The sequence below is a fragment of the Bactrocera tryoni genome, chromosome 2, assembly GCF_016617805.1.
Source record: "Bactrocera tryoni isolate S06 chromosome 2, CSIRO_BtryS06_freeze2, whole genome shotgun sequence".
NCBI classification, from domain to species: domain Eukaryota; kingdom Metazoa; phylum Arthropoda; class Insecta; order Diptera; family Tephritidae; genus Bactrocera; species Bactrocera tryoni.
This window is the reverse complement of record NC_052500.1, coordinates 25250468-25268368: the sequence shown is the minus strand read 5'-3', so window position 1 is coordinate 25268368 and position 17901 is coordinate 25250468. Positions and strand designations below refer to the sequence as shown.

The window sequence follows — 17901 nt, the reverse complement described above, 5'->3', positions numbered from 1 at the left end:
TGAAAATATAAACAACTGGTATAAATCAAACTAACTGGCATAATAAAAACAGAAAATAACACAGAGATATAAATAAGAAAGCCTTAAATCAGACAAAGATTTGAAGAAGCGTGAAGCGAATGAAGAACTGGTATAAACCAAATATACTGGTATAATCGGAAACCGATAAAAAGTAAAGCTTTATAACTCGTCAATTATTTGTTTTCATAAGAAGGCTGATTCGAAAAAATTAAAAAAAAAACTTGTATATATAAATCAAAGAAACAGGCATAATCCCTCAAAAATAGTATAAAAATTAGTTACAAAAATAATTGTAAGAAACCCGACTCTCAAACTTTTTTGAAAAAAAAAACTGGTATAAAAAATAAGCATAATCCTTCTAATATAGTATAACGTTATTACATATTATATTTGCATACATGTAAGAAAACTGACTCTCAAATTTTTTTGAAAAAACTGGTATAAATCAAATAATTTGGTATAATACATAAGAAACAGTTTAAAAGGCACTAACAACATTTGGAAACACAACTAGATGCAACAAAAAATTATTTTAAAATAAAAAACTGGTATAAATTAAAGGAACTGCTATAATGCATCATAAATAGTATAAAAGGAGTAAGTGTTATATTTATATTTAAAAAAGTGGTAAGGAAAAAATTATAAAAACTGGTATAAGTCAAAGGAACTGGTATAATACATTAAAAAAGGTATCAAATGCTGTTAATTTTGAGAAGTAACAACAAAATTGGATACTACGAAAATTTACTACCCATCTGCAGAATTAATATGAATTTCGTAAAAACTGCGAGGCCCATTTGTTAGCATTTTAAACTCACATCTCCGTCATACGCTATCTGCTGCCATCATTCATTTATTGACGTTTGCGTGCAATTTGTTGCTGAAATTTTATTAACGCAATTAAATTCTTTATGGCTGCGCACGAGTATTGGCAAAACTTCGCCATGAGAAGACGAGTCCGAAAAACCGGCAGACCAACAGGCCAACAGGCTAACAAAAAGCAATAAAGGCCGCACAGCACAACAGCACTAGTACTACACAGGGGCAAAAAGGCCATAAAAGAATTTAAAAACATAAAAACGAATGCAATTTGTTGCAAAATAACAGAAAAAAAGAAATGAAGTAAAGCAGAATAAAAAGAACGCGTTGAAAATGTAAAGAAATTCTAGCAAAAGAATGAAATAAAAAATGTATGCTGCACCTGTCGTCAGCGAGCGCCGCTGATCGTGATGAATGAAATTGTCGAAGGAGGCAAGTTGTTGGCAGTTGCCAGTTGCCAGTTGCAAGTTGCCCAGTTGCAACTTTTATGCTTGATTTATATGCGCAACAAAAATGTGAAATGAAAATTTCATATAAAAGCGGGAGTGGGAAAATTCTATCAAGAAAAAAGACATACACACACACGCGCATACTCATACATAACGCTCGCAAAATTACTCGTTTTCTACGATTTCTGTTGCACTCTTTTTATTAGTTGCGTCGCCTTGACGCAGTGAGCCAGCAGCAAGTTTTGCACTTAACAAGGCGAGCAGGCTGAAAGTTGAAACGTAAAGAAGTCGTAAAAAATATCTGCTGCTCGTGAAATATATTCCGCTCGTTAGAAGTCTACGCTGCGCTGCCTGTGTGTGTGTGTGTGTGGACGTGCTTGTTGCAAGCAGGTGGCCCATGTTTTAAAACTAATAACTAACATGCATGCGCCAAACTTGAAAATAATTTTTTTAGAACAAAAACAACAAAAAAAAAAGAAATAAAATCGCGCAAAGAATTTCAAGCAGAAAAATGTTCGGTGCGCACTTGAAGATGGTAATAAGAAAATATATCATATTTATGCATTTTCCGACCTCGCATGCGAGCCTAATTACGTTATGTTGCGAATGCGCATAAATAGGCGGCAGTGGATGCGAAAATAGTGTTGTTATTTTTATAAATTATGGCAAGAGGTGCCACTAAACAACTCAACTGTACTGCTTATTTCTCAAAAGTACATAAGATTTCCGCATATTTTCATCTCTGCTAGGTGCTTTTGCTTATAAGTATGTGCCTTAATAAGCAAAAGTTTTAATCATGCAGAGACGACACGTTGTAGTACAAAAAACAATTCTGTTATATAGATACACTAACAGTTCCTAAAATATCACACTGCCTCTTCCTCAACACTTTAAAGCTTGATATCAAAATGAGATTAAGGTAATTGAAATCATTCCGCTTTTCTATAACCGAGAATACGTCCCGTCATTGGTCCGAGGTTCAATGGTTCGCACTTTACGTCTCAGGAAATGCTACAAAAACGTCAGCTGCTGCTTAGTCAAAACTCGAAATCTGAGCGACTAGTCAATAACACTTCTTTTTGACATCAGATCATAACTGCAGTTCATATATAAACAAATTCATATCAACTGTATCATGGTGTAATTCACATCGCTCCACCTAGTAATTAATCAAGCGGCTAAACTTACAATGCTTCAAATGACAGCAGACAGCACAAACCAGGCGAGGGAAGGTCATCTCGTCACAAAAATGGAGGCCTTAAAAGATGAAACAATACTGGCTCATCTCCCGAGATACAGCATCAAACAGATGCTCGCAGGATGGTAGAACCGAAACTATGCGTTGCGGTTGGTCCCCATATCATAATGAAACTGCTCTGCAATGAAGAGAGGGTATTGACAACAACTTATAAGAATGTGGGGGATTACAGCCTCACTAGGTTTAAAGCGTAATCAACCTCGCGAGAGACAAATTCCGGCTCCTTGTGTCATTTTATATGGCATGGTTTCTTATGTAAATAACCAGTTCTACAACATGGAGCCGAAAACTCTCTATCACCTAACGCTAGACTAACCAGCTATCTGTATCCGCTGGATCAAGGCACTCGAATCCATGTATCCAAACATGAATCAGATCGTTTTAAAGCAATCACCAGGGTACTGAAGTTTATCAATATTCAAGTCAAGAATTCGTTTCGATAGAGAAGAGTGCTAGGCTCAATTTATTTCCATTTTTCTATTGCAGATTCTTAGTTATAATCTTGTTGATATTGTTCATTTAGGAACTATATGATTTCAATCGGCCGCAGTACCGTCTCAAAAAAACTTGTCAATGTACTAAAACAACATAATGTTGGTCCTTTACTACAGTTTTAGATTTGAATAAGAGTTTTCAGAACGTGTCTAATCAACTCAACCGTTATGTAACATGTTTTCAATATTTTCATTCCAACTTAAAAAGTGACGAACCCATCGAGGGATAATATTTGGAAACCTAATAAACTTTAAGCATTTTCAACCTATCATGGCTTGATTTTAGCTAGCTTCGAACTCACATTTTGACTGGCTGAAAAACATACAGCTTTTGGCAATAATTCGGTGAGATAGCAGAGCTTTCTTACTATTAATAACTTCCTACTTATATCAGGTTGGGTTTCCTCATTTCCTTGTCATTTGCCTATATCTATGATCTTAAGCAAAAAATGTAATAAATTAGCGTCATTTGTATTTTACATCTTTATCTTATCAAAGAAATTAAGGCTATATATTTCTATAATAGGTGTAGAAAAAACAAAAAATGTCCGGAATAAATTACGAACAAACAGCTAGTATAAATCATATAAATTAACATTCCCCATAAATTTTTTGAAGCAAGCGCGAATTACGCTTTAATAAGATATTCACACACCCCGTTGAATTATGTAAATTCGACAGGTTAAGGATGCGAAATAAAAGAAAAAAGAAGCAGCGAATTGAAAGTGTAATTTGACACGTTAAAATTCTTAGAATACGGTCTCAGTCTCATCTACATCCACGCCATCTGCACGACGGAATGTTATATCTTTCTATAAATCTGTCCAACAGCGCCTACGAATGGAGGGCCTTTCGAATCCCCTATAGTCGAATTGCCAGAAATGCGCTTCGTTCGGCGTCCATTCTCGACACCACCTCTCCTTTGACATTTGTCTCAGCTTTATAAGCGCGACGGTCAAATGCCATTTCCCAATCTCATTGGCTGGCACCTTGGACCTTTTCGGTTTGTCCATCCGTTCTTTTCCCAGAGCACCTTCGGTTCGCTGTTCGTCGAACTTCTTCCGAGATCCTCTCTTATTGCTGGAAATAAGGAATATTATTGGAACCCTCGATCACCTGCTCAGGAGAGCGAAGAAGCTCTTCTTTCTTTTTAGCGTTTATTTTTACATCGCTTACCTTGCCCGTATCTTCGTGGATTGTGGCATCTGTGCGCTGTAGACCTGGTTTGGCAGTAGTACTACAACCACCGCAACCACTGTGTTTGCCGATGGTAGCAGCCTGTGTTTGCCGATGGTAGCAACCTCGTCTCTCACCGACGTTTGAACTGATATCCCAGTCCGCTTCGTTCATTTGTTGACTTCCATAATGATTTTTATGATTCACTACTCCTAGCGTTTTACATATACCTACCGCCAGGCAACTCATAAGCAATGGCTCATTCAACTACTTCTGAGGATGCATATAAAGCAGTCCATCATAAGGTGAGGATTAGAAAATTATAGAAAAATACGTCAGCCTTCGCTAGGAGCCACCTGCCTGCAATGTAATAACTCTAATAGGAGCCAACTTGAAATTAAGGCATTGTAAGCAGCAACACCCATTTCCCAGACGACACCGGCGTGTGTGATTCTACTAAGAGGATGGTTTTCCACCCATATAGAACCATTAAAGTGTATAGCTTCGGAATCAAGTGCTTGTTTGGAAAAAAGTTTAATTTTACGAGATTTCCTTACCAAATTTGGCGTGGGTTTTCAAATAATCTGTTATCGCAAAATTTATAATATTTTTAATAAAATCAATGTAAATGCTATTGTTTTTTATTAGATTTATTAGGATCATTGGGACATCCAAGAAGCTTTGTTCTATCACAATATTTGCTAGCGAACATTCTCGACAACGAGACAAATAATTGCCAGCTTTTATTGAACTTCAAGAGCTAATTTATAGGAACTACAGCAGAACTTTACTTGCTGTCACTATCAACAGACGTGCCGTATAGAACAACTTTCCGCCTGAGAGTTTGAAAAATTGGCATAGTTTTCGAGGATTTTTCTAAACATAGATTTTAATATTTAATAATTGAATTTACGATATGATTTGCTATCTCTTCTCATAGTTCGGGTTCCATGTACTGCACTTTATATTAATTCAAATGAGAAAAGTAACATATCGTCACCTAAAATGCAAAATAACGTAACATCACTTTTCATAAGTTTACAGGCGAAGGAAAAACGATATAAAAGAAAGCACTCATATTGAAACAAAATTTGAGTTTTGGTTATAAAATGGTTATATATAGGTTATATTAGGTTATATCTAGGTTATATATAGGTTAAATATAGGTTAAATATAGGTTATATATTGGTTATAACCTGAGATGGGGAAGTTAAAATTTATAATACGCTTATGTAATATGATGTAGTAAATCGTAAGCAATAAAGAAGTCAATCTCGATTTTTTTGGATTCGTAAAGGCATTTCAGGTGACAATATATACGTATCAACCTGAACATCTCTTCTTATATCAACCAAATTTAGTGAATTTAAATTTTAAGCAAATATTTTTTGTGCCAGTGTAGCAATCGCGCCATCTAAGTCAACTCACCATTATACATCTATTTGTGACCCTGCGTGTTATTAGCTCAGATTTCAGCTCTTTCAAGTCAGTTGTTAAAGCGAAAAGAACAAGCTATTATTAGGTCAAACATAACAAATGACGATGAGCACAATAAGGAAACCCTATCAAAGCATAACGGCAACAATGGAAAAAATACCACAACCTTGGCGTGAAAATCAAATCCAATTGCCTGCCTTTGACAAGTGTGTCACACTAATACACACAAGCACACATACATGTATAACTGCGTGGACATTTGAAATTGCCTTGACCCAACGCTGACAACAATAACAACGGCAAATTGAACATGCCTTGTTCGAATTTCGTGTGCTTCTGACACATATTGATGGCCGATTGTGGGCTATATTGGCGCACATTTACGGCATGAATTGCAATGCACCGCAGGTCAACGTCAATATTAGCCGTCTCTCAAGTAAACATACGTTTCGGCCGGACCGGATGTTCGTTCGGCTGTCATTGACATGCGCCGGGGCCACAAATTTATCACTCATACGCATTTGCATTGTGTCAGCGCTGACAGCGCATTGTTGATATTTGGTTAGTGCATTGTTTGCGCATTTGAATACGATTCAATACATCATACAATAATTGTCAAGCACTACCGTTATAGAAGTATATAGTACATTCATATATCTGGTATATGTACCCAACATACAATATTGTAGATAGGTAAGTATAAAGAGCAGCAGCTGACAAATTATTGAGAATAATTGTGATTTGTCTGCTGTAATAAGAACTTTCAGCGTTGACTCATAAGGTTAAGCGCCTAAAAGTATGTAAATACTATAGATAGCCTTAATATTTAGCGCTCATTCCTTTGGCTACCAAGCAAATATGAAGACTACGCTATTTATTAAAGCTCCACAAGCTCCATTAAGCTTTAATATAGTATTAAGATTATTAATTACCGCCTACACACATACATACAACTATTTATATATATCTACATATACCATTTCTACTATACTTATACATATTTATCCGCACTTTGTTGTTAACACTTCTAATAAATCTCTTCTCTCTTTGTTGGCAGGTAATTTATGGAAAAATTGAAGCAAATAATTCGACTACTGACAGGAAGTGGTAATTATAGTAATCAAGAAATTACTTTGCATTACAATTTATAGCTAAAAATAATTTATTTACCATAAATAAATGCAGTGTTGACTGGTCGTGTTATTAATTTATGGCAAATTCGAAACGACGGTTGCTTTGAAACCTAAAATAGCTGCAAGTCTTATGTATTTGTAGCTTATGAATGAAAGCTCACTAAACGGAAATGAAAGCTCTGAAATGATAATTGCATTATTAATGGGTAGTTAAGACAGTTTCAGAATTATTTTAGGAAAATTTAGTAATTTCAAAGCACATATGTAGAAGCCAGTTTCAGTACTCTTAAATTCTAAAACTGTGGTGAAGTAAGATTTGAGTCATAAAAGCTCGTCGATTCCAGTTTCTATGTAAACAAAAGCTCTTTCTTGTCATCCTTAAAAACATATGCGAGTTGGTGCAGAAATTCGTAGAAATTTACTTAAAGTCAAGTATCAGTATGGTTGAAAATGGGGCGTTCAAAAGTTTCGCCAACGAAAATACCTCTCACCAATCTGATAAGAACAACCCTTAAGCCATAGGCGTTTGTTGCAAAAAATTAAATACAATAAGAATTCGCATAAGATAGAGCTATATATCGAAGGTTTAGAGGACTAACGAAATGGAAGAAAAATGCTCAAACAAGTTTCTATCAAAAAAGGATAATATTAAAAAAGCTAAAAAAATTATTCTAAGATCAAATACCTTCCATCTCAAGAAAAAGACTTGAACTTTACTTACATTTCTGTAGTAACTTATGTATTTCTGGTAAGGTATTTCCCATGTCGTCTTATATTCAATAAGAAAGTCAAACAAAAAATTTTTAAACCAAAATTCTTCTTCTTTACTGGCGTAGACACCGCTTACGCGGTTATAGACGAGTTAATAACAGCGCGCCAGTCGGTTGTCCTTTCGTCTATTTGATTCCAATCCGAGATAGCAAATGCAGCCAGCTCTTTCTGCACCTAATCTCTCCAACGGAATAGAGGACTTTCCTTTCCTCTGCTTCCACCGGCGGATACTGAATCGAACACTTTCAAAGCAGGAGTGTTCCCTTCCATTCGAAAAATTGACATAGCCAGCGCACCCGATGTCTCTTAATTCGTTGAACTATGTCAATTTCATCGTATATCTCGTAGAGCTCATCGTTCCATCTTTTGCGGGATTCGCCTTTTCAATGCGCAAAGGATTACAAATCTCCGCAACACCTTCTTCTCAAACACTACAGCAGGACGGGAAAGATGAGGGATTTACAGAATTTGGTCTTTGTTCATCGTTCACAACCAGACCCATACGCATCGCTTCCTTATACGCCTTGGAGAATGCGGAACTAACAGCGCGGTTATTGAGGCCAGTGATATCAGTATCATCGACGTATGCCAGCAGCTGTACACTCTTACAAAAGGTTGTACCTTTTCTATTCAGCTCATATTATTTTCTCCACGAGTATATTGAATAAGTCGCAAGAAAGGGAGTCGTCTTGTCTGAAACCTCGTTTGGTATCGAACCTTCCCGATCCTGACGGAGCTTTTGGTGTATGCCAATCTTCCTTTCACGACTCTTTTCCAAGACTTCGCGCATGGTGAATATCTGGTCGGTGGTTGATTTTCCAGGTCTAAAGCCACACTTATAAGGTCCAATCAGTTTGTTGACGGTGAGCTTCAGTCTTTCACAAAATACGCTCGATACAACCTTATATGCGATGTTGAGGTGGTTTATCCCACGATAGCTGGCGCAGATTGTGGGATCTTGTGGGATTTTGTGGATTAGGAAAAGCAACTTAAGTGTGCTTTTCCGAATCCACAAAAAGGGAGGAGATCCTACAATCTGCGCCAACTATCGTGGGATACATTCGAACATGTTTCCATCCGACCATATTTTACAAAAAGCTGGTGAATGCTCCTTATAAGTTCTTCGCACTCGTATTTGAATAGCTCGGCAGGCAATCAATCACTTTGTTGCTATTCGAACTTCTTCTTGATCGGGTAATGGAACGTATGCTGACTCGTCATCGATTGGGGAATCGGGTTCGCAATTTCCTTGTGCCATTCGGAAGGTAGGAGAAGTGCTTCCTTTATAGTTTCAGTATGCTCTGTGCCTCAGTCACTGGATCACCTCTGGGAGTCCGTGATCCCATCCCGTACGTGTGATAGTCGATTGTAACGTGGCGAAGTACGCACTCTGTTTTCTCTCCGCTGCGTCACGGCACTCTTCACCGTACCAGCATTTCTTTTGTCTTGTCCGAAAACCAATGATTTCGTTTGCAGCTGTACATAAGGAGCTTGATGCCGTAGCATCCGATACCGAGTTGCTGATGAGTGCTTTGTCTAGTAGAAGTCTAGTAGAAAATCGTTCGGCTGTCTCAACATCATTCCTTGTATTTGTTGACGTGTGTTTTTTGATGTACAGAGGTGGGTGCGAATCTTGGCTGCAACAAGAAAGGGGTCCGAGTCAGTTTACACCTAGTATCCACTTAGATATTTCTTAAAGCTAATGCGGTTGATATTTTTATGAATTGGGCCACGTCACGCCCTTTATTTGCGACTAATTTGCTATTGCGAATGAGATATTAATTTGAACATACTATTTTCTCTTGGTTGTCCAAATTTCTTTATATTTTTATTCACAGTATTGGAAATTTTTTGTTTAAAAATCCTATTTGTGAGTTATCACCTCTTTGCTGTGGCAAAATTCCCTGAGATATTTTGAATATTATCTCTGTTAAGTTCCACTCTGTTTCTAATTCATTTAATTTGCACAATATTTTGCGGTAGTCAAAGGAAACGGCAGAGCTTATCAAGTAAAGCTCCGGGTACACCAACAGAAATCACAAAAGATGTAAACCAATTCATGCACTACATATGCTATGGAGCAGACTAGAGTATGTAAGCATTTGTGTGCAGTGGATATATATTGGACATGGCAAAATTAGTATTACCATCACATGCAATTACATTTATCTACCAACCGTGAGCTGATAAGAAGCTGCACGCTTCATTGGTGGCGCTAAGAATTAATTTTATTTGACGCTTGTGTTAATTTTTGATTGACAAACACATATGTACATACATACATGCATATGTGCGAAGCATATACCGCAAACGAGTTATGCACAGCACGTACCAACTGAACGATATGTAGAAAGCTCGAATACTCGTAAAACTGCCAGGCGCACGTACACACACACTGATGTGTGGTAAAATATATTTGATACTAATTCACCTACAAATGCATGAGCCTATGTACATACATAGATACGTATACAGTACATGTATGTGGTAGTCTATGTGTGTGGGTCGCTTATAACTCCGATTAACTAGACCCGTATGCGGGAAATCTGTCCATTAGCATCGTTGTATGCAGAGATTTTTATATCCTGCCCACTCACAAACACATACACACCGACATACATGCCACCATGGCATAGTACTTGCTGGCCAAGCGGACATGTGTTGAAATAAATTGCTATCTATCGGTGGTCGGCTTACGGCCGCAGTCATCAAAAGTGCGAACGGACGAGAATGCCAACGAAAGCTTCGTGGCAGCTGAATGCTCGCTGAGGCACGAACTGAATGAGGACTCATCCATTATTCTTGCTGGCACATACTATGTGCGCGCTTATGTGTTTGTGGAGAATGACCAGACATACTGAAACCTCTAGTATATGGGTTTGTAAGTGTGGCTTGTGTATTCGCTAGCTTAAACGGCTATGCACAAACCCCGAAGGGAACCTGAACTTGTCAAACAATCCAAGCGTTGATAAACTAGATAAATTTCCCAGAACTCTTAATAATTTCTGATGATGATCTAAAAATACCTTCAATTTAGTAACAATTTAACAATACAAGTGCCAGATCTGGGAGCGTGGAAAATTGAACAGCCAACTGGTATAAATTTGTGCGACAATATAATACAAAATATATGGCGTTATAATAAGCTCTGTGTGATAAATGTTCAATCTAAAATCGATTTTCGCGGACTCAAAAAGTAAGAAATTGAACAACCAACTGGAATAATAAATCAAATTGGTATAACTACATATAAACAAAGTAACAATTTCCTATATTATTTAATGCATAAGATCTCTTCTATTTGTCAAAAGATTGAAAGTTGAAATTCAAGTCACCAACTGGTATAAACGCACTGCGCCTATCTAATAAAATTAATATGGCAAAATAAGCGACAAAGTATACTTCAAATGACTTTTTTCGTATCTTGTATGCTGAAGAATCGAATTATTAACTGGTATAAATGAAATAGATTAATATAACTGCACATAAACAGTGTAATAATTGCTTATATCAATTAAGATAGGTAAAGACATAAGATGTCTTCGTTTTTTCATAATTTTGACTGCTGAGATTCAATTATTCAACTGGTATAAACGCACTGGACATCAGTAATCAAATAAATGTGGCGTTTGTAATAGTTTAAAGTCTACATGAAATGTATTTTTGTCATGTCTTATATGCTAAAAAACGAGTTATTAACTGGTATAAATGAAATAGTTTGCCATAGTAAAACCAGGATAGCATATTAATTGCTTGGATCACCTAAGTTAAATAAGTGCATTAGATCTCTTCGATTAGCCACAATTTTGAAAATTTAAAATCGAACAACCAACTGGTATAAAGTCAACATACAGTTGTGATTAAATAAATATACAATCTTAAACTTTTGTATTATTTAAACAATGATTAAATTGAAGATTTATCTAGATTATTATGCCTTGTGTGCTGACAAATTTATTAATCAGGCGGTATAAAAGAAATATATTTACGGATCGACCACAGATAGAATAGCAATCGCTTAACTAAGTTGAAGCATAAATTGCCATACATTTTTTAGACTCTTGGCAAAAGAGAAACGAACAAACCACTGGTATAGACTATTTGTAATAAAATAATTGATTAAATTATATTTTGCAGGCGTGAATTTTAGTTTGTTTAGGTGTTTTCCTACAGTTTTCCATTTATGAAGAATTGCAAACCGTAAGAAAAACTAGTCTAAATATTTTGGACTGGCGTAATTATTTTACTGAAGAAACGTAAATAAATTAAAGTGAAACATAAATTGTCATCAATTTCCTAGACTCTGTGCAAAAGAAAAAAACTGGTATAAATTATTTTTAATGATGCATTTAATTAAATTATTTTTGGCAAGCATATATTTTAGTTTGATGAGGTGTTTTCCAAACTTTGGCGTGTTGCCAATCAATCAAACTGGTATAAATGTATTGGACTGGTATAATAAAGTTTTTATACATATGTACGTAAGAGTTTATTCCTGGTAGTCTAGGCGTATATAAAAGTTTTCTTTTAAATCGGAGCGAAAAACAACTGGTATAAAAATATTTTGGTATAATAATGTATGTTTGTTATAATAAAAAGCTATACATATTTAATCAGATAACGGTATCAGTTTTTTATGTTTGAAAACTATGCGGAGAAGTGTCTTATAAGCTTTCTGGTATAAAAATTATTTTGATATAATAAAGTACATCTGTATAATATAAAAAGTTAGATTAATATAATAAAATTGTTCTTATAACTCTAATCAGTTTCCGAAAACATGATTCAATCAGTAAATTTTGCACTGCTTTATACCAGTTTGTAAATTTTGACACTTTTCTGCGTAGTGAAGTGTTAAATTCACCAGTTTTTTTTTCTGGATTACAGCATGAACCCCAAATAGACACAATACTTACTGTCCTAAGCCCTTACGATTTCCAAACTAACGCATTTCCCTGCAGGGTGTCCATGCTTGTGGCATGTTCTCTGAGCGTTCGTGGACATGCGTTGGTGCTTATGTGTGTGCGTGCTCGGTGCAAATGTGTAGTAATTTGGAGTAATCAGACAAGAATATTTACACAAGTCTTGTAATTCCTGTTGTCCACGCCTCCATTTAAATGTTTTCTCTGTATGTGTGTGAGCGCATGTGTGGTGTTATGCAAACACATGTGTGTATGTATATGTAAGTGCACAAGAAACCATGTGTGGACGCGTACATAAGTTTTAAGTGTAGGCGAAAATGTCCAAAATGAAAGCTTCTACAGGCACACACACACATAGAAGATCACGCAAATAGCATGGTTGTTATATTTGTGCGTGTGTATGAGTGTGAGTGTACGGTTGGCTGCCTACAAGCAAAAACACAATGTTCAGCATGTTAATTAAGAATGTTGAAAGGAAACTAAAACATGTTACATACACTTACACACCAATGCCTGGCATTTGCTTGCATTTTGAAAAGATGCAACGGCCCTTCTCGTAAAGGTATTATTTGAATGAGTTTTGTGGAAAATCAATAATTTAGTTTCGGTTTCTTGTGGGCGGGCAATGTGGGGCATAAAGTATTTTGCTCGTAGCAGTAAAATATTCATTTAAATGCATATAATTGAAGTCATGACACTCAACTAGTAGAATGCCGTATTTAAATTGGAATATTTTATTTAATGGCAAACGGTTTGTTGAGTGCAATTCTAAGTACTTGTATTTGTACACAGAAGGATGCAAAGAGATTTTCATATACCATACATATACATATGTACATATATGTATATGTCGTTGCTTTGCATTAGTAAGGTTGAAAGAATGTTAACTTCAGCTGCACTGAACCGAAGTACTCTTCACAAGCAAAAATAATATGATTTTTTGGGTCAATTTGTACTATAGCAGCTACAATTCTGTACTGGTCTTATTTTTTAAATTCTTTCACTTTTTTCTGCCGGTGGCAACCTTGTAAAAAATATTTTGGTTTTAAAGCCTGAAATATTATCTGAAAAGCTCTTCTAACACCTCGTATTTTTTTTTATTCTTGCAATATTTCAATATTTCCGGCGGGTGGCAACTTTATTAAAAAAAATCTTTTTGATTTGAAGCCTAATATTTCCTGCAAAGCTCTGTCAACACCTTATATTGGTATACATTTTGTAGTAGGTTTAAGTTTTCTGTCAGGTGGCAACTTCATTAAAAAAAAATTTTAAATCCAAAACATTTTGGGATATGATTCCTTTTTGCCATAATTGGAAAATCAATTTACAAATATTTTTCTCAAAGATTTTCTCAAAGTCTTACAAATGACCAACAACCATTATGAGAAATATGTGAGAACTTCTCAAAGAAATTTAAATCTGGCACCTATTTTTTTTTATTATCCCGCTTTTTCTACAGCTGGCAACTCGTTTATATGGTGTTTTATCGAAAGACTTAAATATTTTTTAATTTAAGCTTTTTGTGCTAGGTGGCAACGATATTTCAAAATAATTTTTTCTATACAGTTGTCATGATTATTTTATATTTTTTATTAAAAAATGGTGTCAACTGTAATCATTTCATATTTTCTAATTAAAATAAGTGGCAACCTTGATTATTTTTTATTTTTTATTAAAAATAGTTGGTAACTTTACACCGATATAATAGCCCTTAATATTTTCCAAAATGACAACTTTAATCATTTCATATTTTCCAATTAAAATAGGTGGCAACATTGATTATTTTATATTTTTATTAAAAATAGTTGGCAACCTTACACCGATATTATAGCTTTTAATATTTTCCAAAACAGTTTTTTTCCTAACGCTTGATTAATATCGATAAATATTTGCTCTACAATATTTGGACTAGTATAATTTTTCAGATAGTTTGCAATTAAATTTTTTAGAAATCATAAATTTTATATTTCTTAAAAGCCTTATACATACATATATTCTTATTTCTTGACACGCTTTTTTCCGCAAGTAGTAATTTTAGTTCCCCGGTAATAACCTAAGCTGCTAAATCTATAGCTCTTAAGCCGTTTCGAGTTCGAAAGTTAGCTATAGATTGAAAATTTTCTGAATTCTGAAATTCTCAACAAACATTTCGAACCAAATTTTTGCCTCAGGTAATGAGGTGCTCGAAGCTAACTTAGAATCGCTTGCTAAATGAAAGAAAAAATTAAAATGCAGTGGTTCCCAACTTCGTAAATTACTAACTCCAATTTTACGCAGAATCTCTAACTGAACTAGTTTAAATGCATTGGTACCCAACTTTGTAAATTTCGAACTTGAATTTCATTCAGAATGTCTCGCGAAATCAAAAAAAAAGCAAATCTAAATGCAGTGGTGTCAAAATTTTATAATTCTAACTTCAAATTCACTCACAACTTCTCGCCAAATCAAAAAAAAAAATCTAAATGCAGTGGTTCCCAACATTATAAATTTCGAACTCCGACATCACTCAGAATCTCTCGCCTAATCAACAAAAAAAAAACAATCAAATCTAAATGCAGTGGTTCCCAACTTTTAAAATTCTAACTTTAAATTTACTCACATTTTCTCGCCAAATCAAAAAAAAATATAAATGCAGTGGTTCCCAACTTTATAAATTTCAAATACCAATTTCACTCAGAATCCCTCGCCAAATCAAAAACAAAAAAAAACACAAATCTAAATACAGTGGTTCCCAATTTTATAAACATCTAACTTGCGAAATGTGTTCTTGTTCCAGACATTATGAAGCTTGAAAGTATAGTAACATTTTAACAGATCAAAAAACTAAAAAAATGCAGTGTTTCTCAACTTTGAAAGTAACAAAAAAACGGCCTTTAAAATTTTTATTACTTTTATTACATTTGGACTGCATTTAAATGCATATTTATGTGCCAAAACACAACATTTTCTGCATGTCCTTTCAATTTTAAATCCTTACCAGCTTTAATTTTACACATACACATGCAATTTTTACAACCAGCCATGCAATTTGTTGTTCTTTAAAGCTTTTATTGCTTTACTTTACGATATACTTACAACTGCAACATGTTGCTTTAGCCACAAGCTTAGCTCCAATGAGAAAAGTGTAATTTTATTGAACAACGTTGTCACGCAACATTTCACTTTCACACACACACACACACGCAGTCACAGGCAAATGTGTATGAGCAGTTTGGCGCCAGTTAGTCACATGGTTAGCACCTAGCTTATATGTCCATTTATCTAGTTGTGGCGCAAATTTTGCTGCAATTTTCAAGTGGTTCACCCCGCTTTAATCGCATTCTCACTTCTTGTTGTAAAACTTGCACTTTCTTCTGTTTCATGGCGATTAAATAAAATTTGTAGCATGACTCGGCGCACACGCAACGTGGCTTATACATTGTTAGCAGTGTCATTAAACTTGCTTACAAGTGCCAAGTGTTGAGCACTGCATTCACCACAATGCCTCGGCTGTAAGTGAACCGAAGAATTTTTAATGCACTGAAGTGTTTTTATTATATTTCTTAAGTTTGTGAATGAAATTAATGGTGAAGTCGACATAATCTCAAATAAACGTAAAAATGTACAAAGGACTTGCATTATAAATTCACGACGTGCGATTTTTATAACGGTAAAAGCTCATATACCTCATACTCTATTGGCTCTAATTAGTCTAGACTGCATATTTTTATGCCTGTAAGTAATTTGGCTCTAAATGGTGAAAATCCCCAATTTCCAAGGCTGATATGCGATATCAGTAACAAATGCTTGATATTCTTTAAGCTTTCTTCCAAAATTTGCTCAAAGTTCTGAGGACTATTTATTGGTATGAGTAGTCTTTTTCAATAAATCTTTGGGCAGTCGTATCAAATCATTGAGGCAGTTCGTTTCTTTGACCTTCCTAAGATCATTTGTAAAAAAAATTGAATATTTGACTCGGGAGGTAATGAGATCCTATACACAACAGTTGTAAGGCCGACTATGATATACGGTGTATTAGTAAGGCAGCCAATTATAGGGAAGATAATACACAGTAAGTCGATTGGAAAACATACAAAAATAAGCTGGAATATCCATAGTATGAAGGAATCCTCCGTATCAGTCGCCTGTAATAAGTGGCATTCTAGGCTGTTTAGTAAGATTCCGTTTGTACCCAATACCACGGATTATCGGAGTCCCATCGAATTAAACATAAATTCGATCTCCAATATTACCTTACCTTCCCGAGAAGAGTGGGAAAAGATTAGATGGAAAGAAACATTAACATAATTATTTCATAGGGATGTATCCAAATTAGATAGATGGGATGTGATGTCTTTTCAGCAAAATTAGACACCAGAATCGCCTTCCGACTACCAGATCAATGTAGTCACTTCCAAGCGGAGATTACAACTATTAAAGAAAGCCTTCCTGTTCAGACAAAGAGTATGCTCACAACAAAGAATACAATTATAGCCGAGCGGCGTTAAAAACATTGAAATCTCTTAGGCTCTTGTCAAAGTTAGTGAAAGAATACATGGATTTCTTAGTGGATCTAACGTCCTGTTTCATGATTAATTTGCAATATGTTCTAGGATATAGTGGTATTCCTGGTGACTGTAAAGCAGGAACATGCGATAGAAGCCGCCTCGCTACAATTAGACTCCGGAAAAGTAGAAATGTAGCTGCCTCTGGCTACTTGTAGATATATTAGGTTGTCAAAAAAGTCTTGCGGTATTTTCGCTAGTTGGCGCTGAAAGCGCGTAGTTCTAGTTTTATTCGTCATGCTATACCTTTTTGGAAAGCTCATTTCTAACAGGTGTTTGATTGATTATCGTTTCTTTTAAGTCGTTCGTGGGTTATAGCGTCGCAAACATGGAGCAAAATAAAGAGAAAATACGGCATATTTTACAGAACTACTACGATAAAGGCAAAAATGCATCTCAAGCCGCCAATAAAATTTGTGCAGCTTATGGACTCGATACAGTTTCCATTTCCACCGCACAACGATGGTTTCAACGTTTTCGTTCTGGTGTAGAGGTGGTCGATGATGCGCCACGCTCCGGAAGGCCTGTCGTCGAAAATTGCGATAAAATCGCTGAATTGGTCGAAAGAGACCGGCATAGTAGCAGCCGTAGCATCGATCAAGAGCTAGGCATGAGTCACCAAAAATTCATTTCAATTTCAATAAAAAAAAAAAAACTTCAATAAAAATACCGCAAGACTTTTTTGACAACCCAATATATTCGACAATGCGAACATGTTATAGGAATAGCGAAGTCTCAATGGAGTTAACCCTTCACTTGCTCAACGACAAACGTGGTATGTATAAAATATAGGCCGCACATGCCGAATATTAAAATTCAAAAGGAGTCTAGTATAAATAAGTTCCAACAAGTCACTGTCTTATTGGCAGATGTGACA

The 17901-nt window shown here is 35.4% G+C and overlaps 1 protein-coding gene across 1 annotated transcript in view; it reads left to right on the top strand.

Annotated features, from left to right (window-relative positions):
• LOC120768126 (protein O-mannosyl-transferase TMTC2) overlaps positions 1-17901 on the top strand; it is a 266237-nt gene that overhangs the window by 112393 nt on the left and 135943 nt on the right. The window lies entirely within an intron of this gene.